This window comes from Elephantulus edwardii, unplaced genomic scaffold (genome assembly GCF_000299155.1).
Source record: "Elephantulus edwardii isolate Elephantulus edwardi_28Jun2011 unplaced genomic scaffold, EleEdw1.0 scaffold00337, whole genome shotgun sequence".
Classification (NCBI taxonomy): domain Eukaryota; kingdom Metazoa; phylum Chordata; class Mammalia; order Macroscelidea; family Macroscelididae; genus Elephantulus; species Elephantulus edwardii.
Genome location: NW_006400087.1, coordinates 528102 through 541709, shown reverse-complemented (window position 1 = coordinate 541709; position 13608 = coordinate 528102). Strand labels below are relative to the sequence as shown.

At 42.2% G+C, this 13608-nt stretch overlaps 2 pseudogenes; one reads left to right on the top strand and one right to left on the bottom strand.

Moving 5' to 3' along the window:
• Positions 1-1695: 1695 nt before the first annotated feature.
• LOC102871070 lies at positions 1696-2182 on the bottom strand (annotated as a pseudogene).
• A 6585-nt stretch (positions 2183-8767) lies between these two features.
• On the top strand, positions 8768-9872 carry LOC102863767 (annotated as a pseudogene).
• Positions 9873-13608: the final 3736 nt, after the last annotated feature.

The window sequence follows — 13608 nt, the reverse complement described above, 5'->3', positions numbered from 1 at the left end:
TAAACCGGGTGGCTCCTTGGAGGCAAGAATTCTGAGGCTCCGTCTAACATATTTTGGACATGTTGTGAGGAGAGACCGGTCCTTGGAGAGGGACTTCATGCTTGGGAGGGTGGAGGGACAGCGCAGGAGAGGAAGGCCCTCTATGAGGTGGATTGATTCAGTGACTGGGATAATTGGGTTGGGATTGTCAGAGACAGTGTGATTGGCACAGGACAGAGTGGAGTTTAGGGCTGTTGTACATAGGGTCGCTATGAGTCGCAGGCGACTCGACTGCACATAACAGCAACAACAACCAATGATTTCTGGCTCTTGCATGACCTGCCAGGCCTCTGGGTTGCTTTTACCTATTGGGTGGGTGAAACTGAAATTCCCACCTACTGCCCCCTCTCTTCCCTTCTGAAATTCTGATTTCTCGATGAGCTCTGCCTTCTGCATGTGCCCTAATGATTTCTGGCTTTGCCTTGACCTGCCAGGCCTCTGGGTGGCATTTACCTGTTGGGTGGGAGGGCGCTCAAGTTCCCGCCTACTGGTCCCACTCTTCCCATCTGAAATTCCTATTTCTCGCCATGCTCTGCCTTGTGTGTGTGCCCCAATGATTTCCAGCTCTGCATAGAAACTATTCCAAAGGCTTGGAGAACTTTTATTGTACATCTGGAGTGCACAGCAAGAGGGAATTTAGATTTTAAAAACATAATCTGCCACTTGCCTTATACAGGACCTGGTTGAGTAACATGGTGGCTTCAGCCCCACTGCTTAGCCCTCCCTGGCTCAGCACACTGTCTAGTCCAATAGCAGGAGAGCACTGTTTCACACAAAGACATGCAAGCTAGGATGGAGGCTGAAGAGTGCCAGTAACTGGTCTGGATCTTTTGATGAGCAAATGTCAAGCTGATCTCAGAATCCGGAAAAGCAGCAGTAGTGTCTGTGTTCAACCATGCTGAGAGAAGTGCTAAATCCTGTCCGACAGACAGGAAACTGAGGACCAGAAAATGTGTGGAGTGGGAGACAGCACTGGCTGCACTCAACACTGTGACACAGCCTGTCCAGGAGCAGCACATGGGCAAAATGAGGATCTGGCTAGGGCACAATGGGAAAAAATAGACTTTCCTCGGCATTACCTCTGCCAAGCCTGCACGTTTCACTTCTGACACCACCTTCACCTGATTACAAATGAGCCCTACCACCTAGACGGGTACTAATGTGGCAGCTTCCTATTTGGGTTCTGCTTCTGCTCATGCTGCTTCCTGCTACACAATGTTCTCCATACAGAGCAACTATTTTTAGGAGATTTTTATAGATACAGCGATGTTATTAATAGCTAGCTGCTTGGCCCTGCTGAAGCCCATGGTCAGCTTCTGATTGAGTCATTGTGGTCTACAGGCTTTTCACAAGTAGAATGCCAAGTCTTTCTTCCTAGGCTGTCTTAGTCCAGGAGCTCGGCTTACACATGTTCAGCATTAACGCAACAAGCCTCTGCTTGCAGATGTCTGCTGTTTGTGTACTGAGTCACTTAGATTTATGGGGGATTTAGAGTTCTCATAAGAACTTATTAGTAGAGAAATTGCTGACATGGGCAAGGAGACATGTTATCACCCAGGAAGTGTGGTGAGCACCCTCTTGTGCTGGACTATCATTATGTTCACTATAGTATCTTCTTCTTCTTTTTTTTTTTTTTACCAGATAGACACCTTTATTTCACCCTGATTTCGCCATGAATTCATAGGAAATAGGTGCCAGCAGCTCGGGCTCTTTTCCATTCGTTCTCACAAAGTGTGCCTCTCTGGGGGGAGCGGGCTGGCGTTTTAGCTGGACCCAAGTGCCTTTCTCCTTGGCTTCCTTCTTTTTCTGATCATTTTCCTTCACTCGTTTCAGGAAGCTGTCTCTGCTCTTAGAGTGCTCAATGCGCACGTTAATTCTCTTTGCAAGAATTTTACCCTTAACTTGTTTTTTCACAACGATGCCAACAGCACGCTGGGTAGGTAACATTGTAGACTCTTCCGGTTTTGCCATGGTAACATTTGTGAGGCATTCCTTTTTGAACAGTGCCCATTCCCTTGATGTCTACAATATCTCCTTTCTTGTAGATTCGCACGTAAGTGGCCAAAGGAACAACCCCATGTTTTCTAAAAGACCGAAAGAACATATAGTGGGTGCACCTCCTCTTTCCCTTTGTGTTCGTCATTTTGGCGGATCACTTCAAGATGGCGGTTCTGGACGAAAAGGTATAGTAACTTCTTCATGTTTTCATCAGGGAAGATAAAAGGCAGTCTTGATTTAGGACAGACTTCTAATGGTTGTAAATTGAATGCTTTGTTCTTTTTTGTTTTCATTATTACTTTTTATTAATTGTTGTTGCTGCTGCTGTTGTTGTAAGGCTAATTGGCTCATATTAACAGATCTTAACCTCATCCTATCTTGCTTCATCCTCATAATCTCTCACATGCTTGAGTCCATTGTTACAAGCTCTGTGTCAGGCTATCTTGTTCAGGGTCTTCCTCCCTTTCCCTACATCTCCACCTGATAGCATGATGTGTTCTTCCAAGGACAACAGAACCAAAATGTGTGACATAAAGTTTCTGCTTCTGCTCATGCTGCTTCCTGCTACATTATGTTCTCCAAACAGAGCAACTATTTTTCAGAGATTTTTGTAGATATAATGATGTTTTTAATAACTGCCTGGCCCTGCTGGAGCCCCATGGTCAACTTCTGTTTGGGTCATTGTTGTTTACAGGATTTTCAATTACTCCCAAGGCAAATTTTTTATTTTTTTTTAATTTTTTTGGCAATCCATTGACTATTTAGAACTTTTCTCTAAAACAACACAAAGACTTCGATTCATCTTGTGTAATCCTTATACACTGTCAAACCATAGGATACATAGGAAGCAGTGGATAATGTTCTTTAGCCTATGTTGAGACTTGGCCAGCCTACTAGAAGTCTAAATTTGTTCTCATTCCCCCCAAAAAATTTATTTTTTTAATAATATCTAATACATCTGATTCTTGTCTTTGGAAATTGGCATGAGACTGGTAACATCAGCACAGTACAACCTATAAAACTGTATGCAGTACATGTTATTCTAATGTACAAAATTAGAAATTAACAATCCTAAAACCACTATGTCATAATAAAAATAAATCATAACCACGACTACCTATATATTACACCCTGGAAAGGTAGCATAAGTTAAGACAGTATTTCTCAAACTTGAGCAAATATCAGAATCAACTTCAGGGCTTGTTAGAGCTCTATACCCAGAGAGTTTCTGATTCAGAAAGTCTGTGTTGTTGTTGTTGTTGTTGTTGTTGTTGTTGTCAGGTGCCACCGAGTCAACTACAGCTCATAGATCTGTGAGCTCACAGATTATGAACAACAGATCTGCACTTTGCCCTACATTGCATCACCTGTGATGGGATCCACACATTTGTCTTTCCCACGGATTCCCAGGTGATGGTATTGCTGCTGCTCTGGGTAATCCCTCTTTGAAGACCACTGATCCAAATACGGTTGCTTCCTAAATCCATTGATACAGAACTTGTACTGTTTTTAGCAGATCTGAAGAGATTTTTCAGCAGTAAATTATGTGAAAATAGATGCTATAGAATTATAATTGTGTTGTACAGCTTTGCACAGCCCTCTCTGGGGAATCCATGAAGTCATATGCTCAGGTGGAGGGAGTGTTCTTCCTCATCCACCCTTGAAGCAGAGCCCTGCTCTTTCCCAACATAATGCCTTTGCCCTCTGCATCTTGATCATTGCACCTGCACCAGGACCAGAGGTGTTAAATCTATCTAGCTACGCATTTGATTACAGATATATGATCAGGTAACAAATGCTAACTACAAATTATTTTTTTTTTCAAATTAGGTAACTGTTATTCAGAGCAGGAAGATCTGGTGGCTTAGTGGTAAGGATTGTGCTGCCAACCCAATAGAATACTGTTTGAATATACCAGCTGTTCCTTGGGAGAAAGACAATTTACAGCCTGTGAACACCCAGTGGAGGATTTGCTATGAGTAGATTCTGACTCAATTGTACATAACAACAACAACAACAACAACTTGTTACTTAAATTTGTTTAAAAATAAGGTTTTTAAATATGAAAATGCAATCAGTCTTATTTTCCTAAATGTTAAGTCATGTTCTTGAAAAAAATTGCATTTTGAACAATTTTTTTTCTGGATACTGGTGCTAGTAACAGCTGCATGTAAATAAGGCTTTCAAAACAAACATTTACCTTTATATGGAAGGAAGTTCATAAAGAAGGAATTGACGTTTTTCCCCAACAATGACCGCAATTCAATTTTGGGTTCCTTTCCCAGAAAGCAGTAAACACTAAAATACCTTTCATTAAAACAATCATAAAATAAAGCCTGTTCACAGCAAATACTTCAATCTAATCCACATTCCACTTATGTACTTTAAAAAGGAGATGGTTTAGTCAGTCTCTCAATCCACTCTGTGCCAGATAAAACAGATTTCCATCAAAAGCTTTTATGGCCTCTCAGGGAACTGCTTATTCTACAGGGTTGTTGCTGTTGTGGTTGTTGTTATGTGGCATCGAGTCGTTTCCGACTCATAGTGACCCTATGCACAACAGCCCTAAACCCTGCTCTATCCTGTGCCAACCGCACCGCCTCTGACACACCCATCGCGATTACCCCAGTCACCGAATCAATCCATCTCATAGAGGGTCTTCCCCTCCTGCGTTGTCCCTCAACCCTCCCAAGCATGATGTCCCTCTCCAAGGACCCGTCCCTCCTGGCAACATGTCCAAAGTATGTCAGACGAAGCCCCAGAATCCGTGCCTCCAAGGAGTAACTTGGTTTAATCCTCTCCAAGATAAATCTGTCTGTTTTCCTGGCAGTACAGGGTACATTCAGTACCCTTCTCCAGCACCACAGCTCAAAAGCATCCACTTTCCTTCTGTCCTCCCTAGTCACTGTCCAACTCTCTGATGCATAACAAGTGATTGCAAATACCATGGCCTGTATCAGGCGCACCTTAGTCTCCAGAGAGACACTGTTGCTCCTGAGTACTCTAGAGAGGTCCCTAACAGCAGACTTTCCCATCGCGATACGCTTTTTGATTTCCTGACAGCTGGTGCCAAGAGTGTTGACTGTGGAGCCGAGCAAACTGAAGCTGTGAACACTCTCAATCTCTTGGTCGTCCATCCTGACGCTGCCAATTGGTCCAGTGGTGAGAATCTTTATCTTATTGACATTGAGCCTCAGTCCATACTGAAGGCTGCAGTCCTTGACCCTTCGCAGCAAGTGCATGAGGTCCTCCTCAGTTTCAGCAAGCAGGGTTGTGTCATCTGCATAACGGAGATTGTTAATAGACCTTCCACCAATCCTGATGCCACAATTCTCCTCATAGAGCCCAGCCTCTCGGATAATCTGCTCTGCATACATGTTGAAAAGGTATGGAGACAGGATGCATCAAAACATTATTTATTTTTCATTCACAATTCCCATTTCTCTACTCACTATATACATTTTCTCACTTGAGCAAACTTTATCCAACAAATTATTCTTTGAATGGAAAAAAATGTCCAAAATGTTGATGAACTTTAGTATCTACATTCTATACATTATGAACATTCAACTTTTATTAAAGAAAAATAATATTAAATCATAATGACATTGAGATTCATGCTTTTCACCACTTAAAATATTTCTCCAAACAAAACCAAAACTTTCCCAGTTGGATGCTTTTAGGTAAAGGCTAGTGCCTTTGTGAAAAAAAATTCAGAATTGCATTTGAAAAAATTCAGAATCTGTTCATTAGCTTTCAAAACCAAGCAAATTAAGGAAAACATAGTAAAAAAATCACAGGAAATATTTTCATGTTCATTTTGCACTATTTATCATGAGCAAATATGTCAAAATGATATACCATTTGTGTTTATATTTCTTTTAATAAAAATACTAAAACATTTTTGAGAACTCAAAATTAATGAGCAGCATTAGAAAATATTTAAAAGACATAAAATCAAAAGATCTTATTGCATGGAATTACAGGCTGCAGGCAATATTTTGAGGAAACGGACAGAAACATCTGTGACCTGTGATAACCAAGGCTCAAGAACAGTATTTGACAGGACAGTGGAAGGCAGGTGATTTATAAAGACAGATGGAAAGACATACTGGCCTACCCATAGACAAGGTGATCAGGAGGTAAAGTGAAAAGACTATTAGGCCAACAAGAAATCCACACCTCACCTAGTATCTAGCCAAGAAGCTGGGACTGAGCTTCAAATATGGCCAACAAAAACTGAGTTTCTAGTTCATTTTAGGGAAATCCACATTACCTCTAAGTAGACAAATGTGCAAATCAACAGTCTGATAGGACTGTGATACTATGAGGAATAATAATAGTTCAATCACTCTCAAAGACAGAATGTTATTCTAAACAGGAACATAAAAGAAGGAAGCTTTAAATTTAAGACCTTCGAAGATAAGTCTAGACAGAGTAACTCATGTTCAGATGTCTGCAAATACAAATTATTTGGGCATTTCTATCACGTTATACCTCATCCCTTTGCTGTACAAATTCCTGCTTTCAGAAGGTGCAATCAATCATCTCAATCATCACTATGCTAAAACTTTCAATGCTTAAGAAAAATGTTAACCAGCAAGCATAAGCCCTTTGTAGGAAAAACACAAAAATAGTTTCCTCCTATCCACAGCTGAATCATAGGGGCATCTTACCTTTATTTCTAAACAAAGCTTAAATGTTCCACCTTACATGCTTTAATTTCTAACACCACAATTGTGAGGGATGGGAGTGCATGAATACACCAGTAGAGACAAGGCTACTGGATTTACAGGTCACACGGATGCGTGTGATATTCTTCCTTACCTTTTCCAAAGCCTTGTCTTGCACAGGGGTCCCTGCACTTGGCAAGGATGGTGGAGGAGGGGCTCGGCGCTTCTTCATTTCTGACTTCACAGACATGCCTGAGATGTTGCTGAGCGAGAGCGATGTCCCCAGTGTAAGGGAACGGGAATTCACAGATGGGGAGTTTTGCGTTGCCAGGCAGCCCTGTTACCAAGAAAAGAAAAGAGAGATTGTTACTTTTTATTATGCCCAGACTTGAAAGGGAGGTGCCAAATCATCCACTCAACATTTACTACCACTACTGACACTAACAGGCTTGAAAATCTACACCATTACTTGCCAGAAAAAATTATGTGAGAGGGTTTCTATTCTTACTCACAATGCAATAAGATTACTTTATAACTGACTAACACGGGTCAGTCCCTGGAAAAGGATATGATACTTGGTAAAATACAAGGTGAAAAAAATTAAAAATAAAACAACCAAAAAACAAAAAGAGGAAAATCTTCAATGTGACTGACACAATGGGCTCAGGACAGTAGCCAATTTGCTTCTTTCTGTTATACACAGAGTGACTATAAGTAACTAACAAGAACAATACGAGTAACACGCAGCTAGGATAATGTGTAAGTTACACTCTCCTTATGGCTTTACCACCTACTTATCTCTCAGTTTGTTGTACAGTGGTGGCTTGTTTATTACTATAATGCTGGAAGTGATGTTACTGCTATTAAGAATACCAGTATAGGGCATATCTATCACTTCAGAAATTCTAGATTAAGAAAGGCTAAGAAGCAGGACTAGTCAACCACTCCTGAAACAACAAATTTAAAAAATGCTTTGACCTAGAGATGTACGGTTCGAATCCACCAGATGCTCTGCTGCAGAAGGAGGGACAATCTCTTCCTGTACCAGTCAGATCCGATTTGACAGTACATGCACAGAAAATAATAAAATAAAATTTAAAAAAAATGCTTTGAGTGACAGGAGACCATTATCCAACAGAATGCCAGAAGATCAGCCCTTTGGGTTAGCAGGCACTCAAAACATTACTAGGGAACAGCTGACTCCTCAAAGTGGAGACTGCCTTAATGACACCCATGGAATGATGCTTTGAAGGAACTAACAAAGGTTCTTCATTTGTTAATGAAAGAAAAATTAAAAGAAACAGCTGCAAATATCCATTACTAATTGGAACATGGAATGTACTATTTTGCATCCAAGAATTACCTCAAGAATAAATCTGATGCATTGAATGCTAATAGTTGAAGACTAGACACATTGTTAGGTGACATCAAGGAATTCATACATGAAGAAAGTAGAAAGTCATTAAAAGACATGAAAGAAAGGAAATACTGAAATGGATGTCAGAAGAGATTCTGAAACTTGTCCTTTAATGCAAAAGCTGAAAATGGCAGAAATGATGAAAATAAGACAACTGAATATAATATTTCTAAGAGAAGACAAAGCAAAGCATTATAATGAAATATGCAAAGACTGAGTTAGAAAACCAAAAGGCAAGAAGATGTTTAGCATTTCTCAAGCTCAAACAATTGAAGAACAAATTTAAGTCATGAATTGAACTTTCTACTTTCTTCATGTATGAATTCCTTGATGTCACCTAACAAAATCTTGAATGATGCAGGAAGCAACAAGAAAAGACTTAAGGAAGACACTGAAACATTTCAAGAAGCAGCATATCATTAAGAACCAATGGTTGGGAAGCTGCAACTACAATCTCAGAGGTGCACGGTTCGAATCCACCAGATGCTCTGCCGGGGAAGGAGGGGCATTCTCCTCCTGTACCAGTCAGATCTGATTTGATGGTACACGCACACAAAAATAATAATAATAAAAAAAGAACCAATGGTTGGATCGGCTCCTAGTCGCCGCCATGCCCTCCACCTCCTGCCGCCTGCGGATCATGGATCCCCGCAAAGTGAGCGAGCTTCGGGCCTTCGTCAAGATGTGTAAGCAGGACCCTAGCGTTCTGCACAGTGAGGAAATGCGCTTCCTGAAGGAGTGGGTGGAGAGCATGGGTGGTAAAATACCTCCTGCTACTCATAAAGCTAAATCAGAAGAAAATGCCAAGGAACAAAAACCAGATAGCAAGAAGCCAGAGGAAGACTTAAAGACAGATGAGCCATCAAGTGAGGAAAGTGATCTAGAAATTGATAATGAAGGTGTGATTGAACCAGACACTGATGCCCCTCAGGAAATGGGAGATGAAAATGTAGAGATAACGGAAGAGATGATGGATGAGGCCAATGAGAAGAAAGTGGCTGCCATTGATGCCCTAAATGAAGGTGAGCTGCAGAAAGCCATTGACTTATTCACAGATGCCATCAAACTGAATCCTCGCTTAGCCATTCTGTATGCCAAGAGAGCCAGTGTCTTCATCAAATTACAGAAGCCAAATGCTGCCATTCGAGACTGTGACAGAGCCATTGAAATTAATCCCGATTCAGCTCAGCCGTATAAGTGGCGTGGGAAAGCACACAGACTTCTGGGTCATTGGGAAGAAGCAGCACATGATCTTGCCTTTGCTTGTAAACTGGACTATGATGAAGATGCTAGTGCCATGCTGAAAGAAGTTCAACCACAGGCCCAGAAAATTGCAGAACATCAGAGAAAGTATGAAAGAAAACATGAAGAGCGAGAGATCAAAGAGAGGATAGAGTTAAGAAGGCTCGGGAAGAACATGAACGTGCCCAGAGGGAGGAAGAAGCCAGCGACAGTCAGGAGCGCAATATGGTGCTTTTCCAGGTGGCTTTCCTGGAGGAATGCCTGGAAATTTTCTAGGAGGAATGCCTGGAATGGGAGGGGCCATGCCTGGAATGGCAGGAATGCCTGGCCTCAATGAGATTCTTAGTGACCCAGAGGTTCTTGTAGCCATGCAGGATCCAGAAGTTATGGTGGCCTTCCAAGATGTGGCCCAGAATCCAGCAAATATGTCAAAATATCAAAGTAATCCCAAGGTTATGAATCTCATCAGTAAATTGTCATCCAAATTTGGAGGTCAAGCATAATGTCCTTTGACAAATAAAACCCTTGCTGATGGAAAAGCAACCTAATCACTCAATGGATGTTGCAATAATACAAACCGGGGTACCTCTGATTCCATCAAGAAAGCTGGGTGCTTTGAAGATCATCCCAAATGCAGCCGAGACATTTCAACAGTGGTTTGCCATTAGGGTATTCATTCAGATGTTTTCCTATTAGGAATTATAAACTTTGAACATTTTTTAAACCTTAAAAGTATCTGAAACAAATTAAAAGGTATTTTCATTCCTTAAAAAAAAAAAGAATCAATGGTTGTTGTTATTGCTAGGTGATGTCGAGTATGATTCATAGTGACACTATAAACAAAATATCTGAATCCTGTTCTATCCTGTGCCATCCTCATACTTCCTCACACACAAGGGCCCATTGCAGCTGTCATCGTGTCAATCCATTTGGTTGAGGCTTTTCATCTCCTTTGCCAACTCTCTATCCTTCCAAGCATCATGTCTTTTTCCAAGGAACATCCCCTCCTAGAAACATGTCCAAAGTATATAAGGTGAAGCCTCATCATTCTTGCCTCTAGGAACCAATGATATTGAAGGGGGGGGGGAATACAAATTATACTAAAGGCATTGGCAAGAAATAAGATTTTGAGAATTAAAGGAATACCAACTGAGGTGAGTCTACAAATAGATGCTGCCTACATGTGCTCACTTGACTCTGCCAAGAAATTTAGAAGACATCTATCCGGCTAACTGACAGAAAAGATCCGTATCTTTTCACATTATAATAGAATGTGAAAATTATTGTAAAATATCATTTATGCCACATACAAGTGAAAATCTTGCTGAATATTATTCAGAAACACTACAGAATCAAAAAATAAATTGCCAGAAGTACAAGGGGGTTTTGGAATAGGCCCCATAGAACAAGGGATAAAGTTACTGGTATCAGATGGATTTTGGGTGAATGCAGCAATTACCAGAAAGACGTTTATTGTGGTTATTGATTATAAAAAAGTATGTGACTTTGTGAATTACAATAACTTATGGATAATATTTTTAAGAATGAGAATAAGGGAGAACTTAATTGTGTTCCTGTGAAACCAAGAAACATTATGCAACTTCAAATTAAAGTTGAATAAGGTCAAATCAAATCCCCAGGAGGCAAAATTTAACTGAGTCTATCCCACCTGAATTTAAAAACCAACTCAGGAACAGTTTTGAGGCCTTGAACACTGATGAACAAAGATCAAACTAGCTGTGGGAGGATGCCATGAATATCATCCATTAAGAAAGAAAAAAAAAGTCATTATAGGGGGAACCAAGATGGTGGTAGTGGAGGAAACAGCGTAATGAGCTGGGGGAGTGGAGGAGCAGCAAGCAGCACAGAAATGGGCTACCATGGCCCTCCACAGCCTTAAGTTTATTGATAAATGAACAATTAAACAGTTGATTACTGGTCTTCAGTATGGATCGAGGCTCAATATCAAGAGAACAAAGATTCCCAAAGAAGAATGGGTGAGTGCCATGGCTCCCAGCCCCCATACTGCAGAGTCCAAGCTGCTGCTGCAGCTCCATGGGGCCTCCACAGCCGAACCCCAGGTATCCCCTCATTTGGGATGGACAATGGGTGGCAGGCCTAGCATCTGGTACGATGGAGCCTCCACCCTACTGCAGAATAAACTTATTCTAAAAGAAATTCTCAGAACCAAGATGGCAGTGTCAAGAAATGCGGCATGAGGAGCAGGAGGCCCAGCAAGTCACGGTTAAACAGGCCACACAACTTATATATACCTAAACAGCCAAACAGTTGACTGTCAGTCATCAATATGGACTGAGGTCCAACATCAAGAGAATAAAGATTCTCAAAAGAAAATGGGTGAGTCCCACTTCCACCCACCACCTGCCGCCAAGCCTGTGCTGCTGCAGCCCCATGGAGCCGCTGTGGACAGAGCCCACAGGTTCCTTAACCTGAAACAGGCAGCAGGTGCCAGGCCCCGTGGCCAATGTGACAGAGCCCCTGCACAGCCTGCAGTTGCAGATGCCAACAGCTACAGGCCCCGGGCACAGGAGTGGATAGCAGGTGGCAGGGGGGAGGGTGGTTGCAGTGGTGGCAACATGTAGCCGGGAGGTGAAGAACTTGATATGGAAACGCATCTCACTGTCAGTGAAGATTTCCTTGGATAGGTCAGAGAAGAAAAGAAGATCATCAACACAATGGATTAGTAAGGTGTCTATAGCAATGGGCCCAAGTGTGCCTCAGATTGTGGGGATGGCACAGGACAGGGCAAGGACTAGATCTGTTCTTCATAGAATTGCTGGGAGCCATAAAGAGATCTCAGTGGGAATAGTGGATAGAAAGCTATGCTACCAAAACAAAGGTTGGGGATTTTAATCTGTGGCCCTCAGGCCTAGTTTTGATTGTTTTCAGTCAAACATTCTTTTAAGTAATATATCACTGCTCTGTCAATTGGCTGTACAAAGTTAATTTGTGTTTGCTGTGAGGCTAAACACTGTGACACTGAAGTGACAAATTCAATAATGGTTACCCATTGTGGACAATGTTTGGTGGCAGAGCTCTCAGATTAAAACAAGCTTGAAAGCTGAAGTGGCATCCACTTCTGAAAATGCTTGCCTCCGGAAATTCTATGAACTTAAAGAAATGATGAAAGTTATACAAGTGTTCAGGTCTTTCATTTATAAGATTGCTGAGTTGTCTATGACTTGATGACACTTAACAACAACAACAGTTCCAAGATGGCAGATCTTAATACACCACATCTTTTGATTTCTTGAGTACTGTAGCCAAGAACTGTTTAGACCTAGGGAGGGTCTGTTAACCACTCTCAAAGCCCCTTCTCCATTTGTAAAGGGGGCGGGTACTGATGCCTACTTCAAATGCAGTCTGACCACTTCATAGAAAGAGGGGGACAATGGTGATGGCACTGGAATCAGGGGAGCTGTCCCTGGCCATGGTATTCAGTGAGGCACAGGGACCAGACTCTGGGGGAGAGCTTCAGAGGGGCCCTGCCACCTGGCCCCTGGGGTGTGCTGTCCAGCCCCCACAGTGTGCTGTTCAGCCCCCGGAGAGAGCTGTCTGGTCCCTGGTGTGTACAGTCTGGTTCTTGGGGAGAGCCGTGCAGCCCCCGGGCAGTGGTATCCTGTCCCTTAGAGAGCTGTTTGGAACCCAGGGAGAGTCCTTCAGTCCCCAGGGTATGCCATCCAGCCCCTGGAGAGAGCACCTGGCCCCTGGGGAGAGCCTTCAGGTCACTGGGGAGAAATGCCTAGGGTATACAAAGTATTTTATCTAAGCTACTTTCCTCCCCTTCCTCCCCCAGTGCATCTGTAAGTAACACCTCCAAAGCCCTTCTATTTGTAATTCACAAGTTTGTTCTCTCTAGGTTTGCTCCCTTTCCTATAGGTAACCTTAATACTGAGTTTTGCTTCAGACCTGAACCTTGAACCCAGTTCAAGAGACAAAAGAGAAATATAACTGACAGCTAAGGAAGCAAAAGAGGATGGAGCCTCAGGGTTCAGCCAGCCATCCCCACATGACCTACATTCGCAAACACTTTGCAATCCAGAGGGCAGAAAACATCAGGAAAATATCTTCTAACTGAACAAGAAGAAATGCAACATCAACCCAGGACCACTAGTAAGGTGTTAAAGTGGGCTCCCCTTTCCCCTTCACATCAATGCCCCTATTCAGCATGAAGAAGCCAGGGAGTCTGTGTCCCATTCCCAAATGAGAAATCCACAA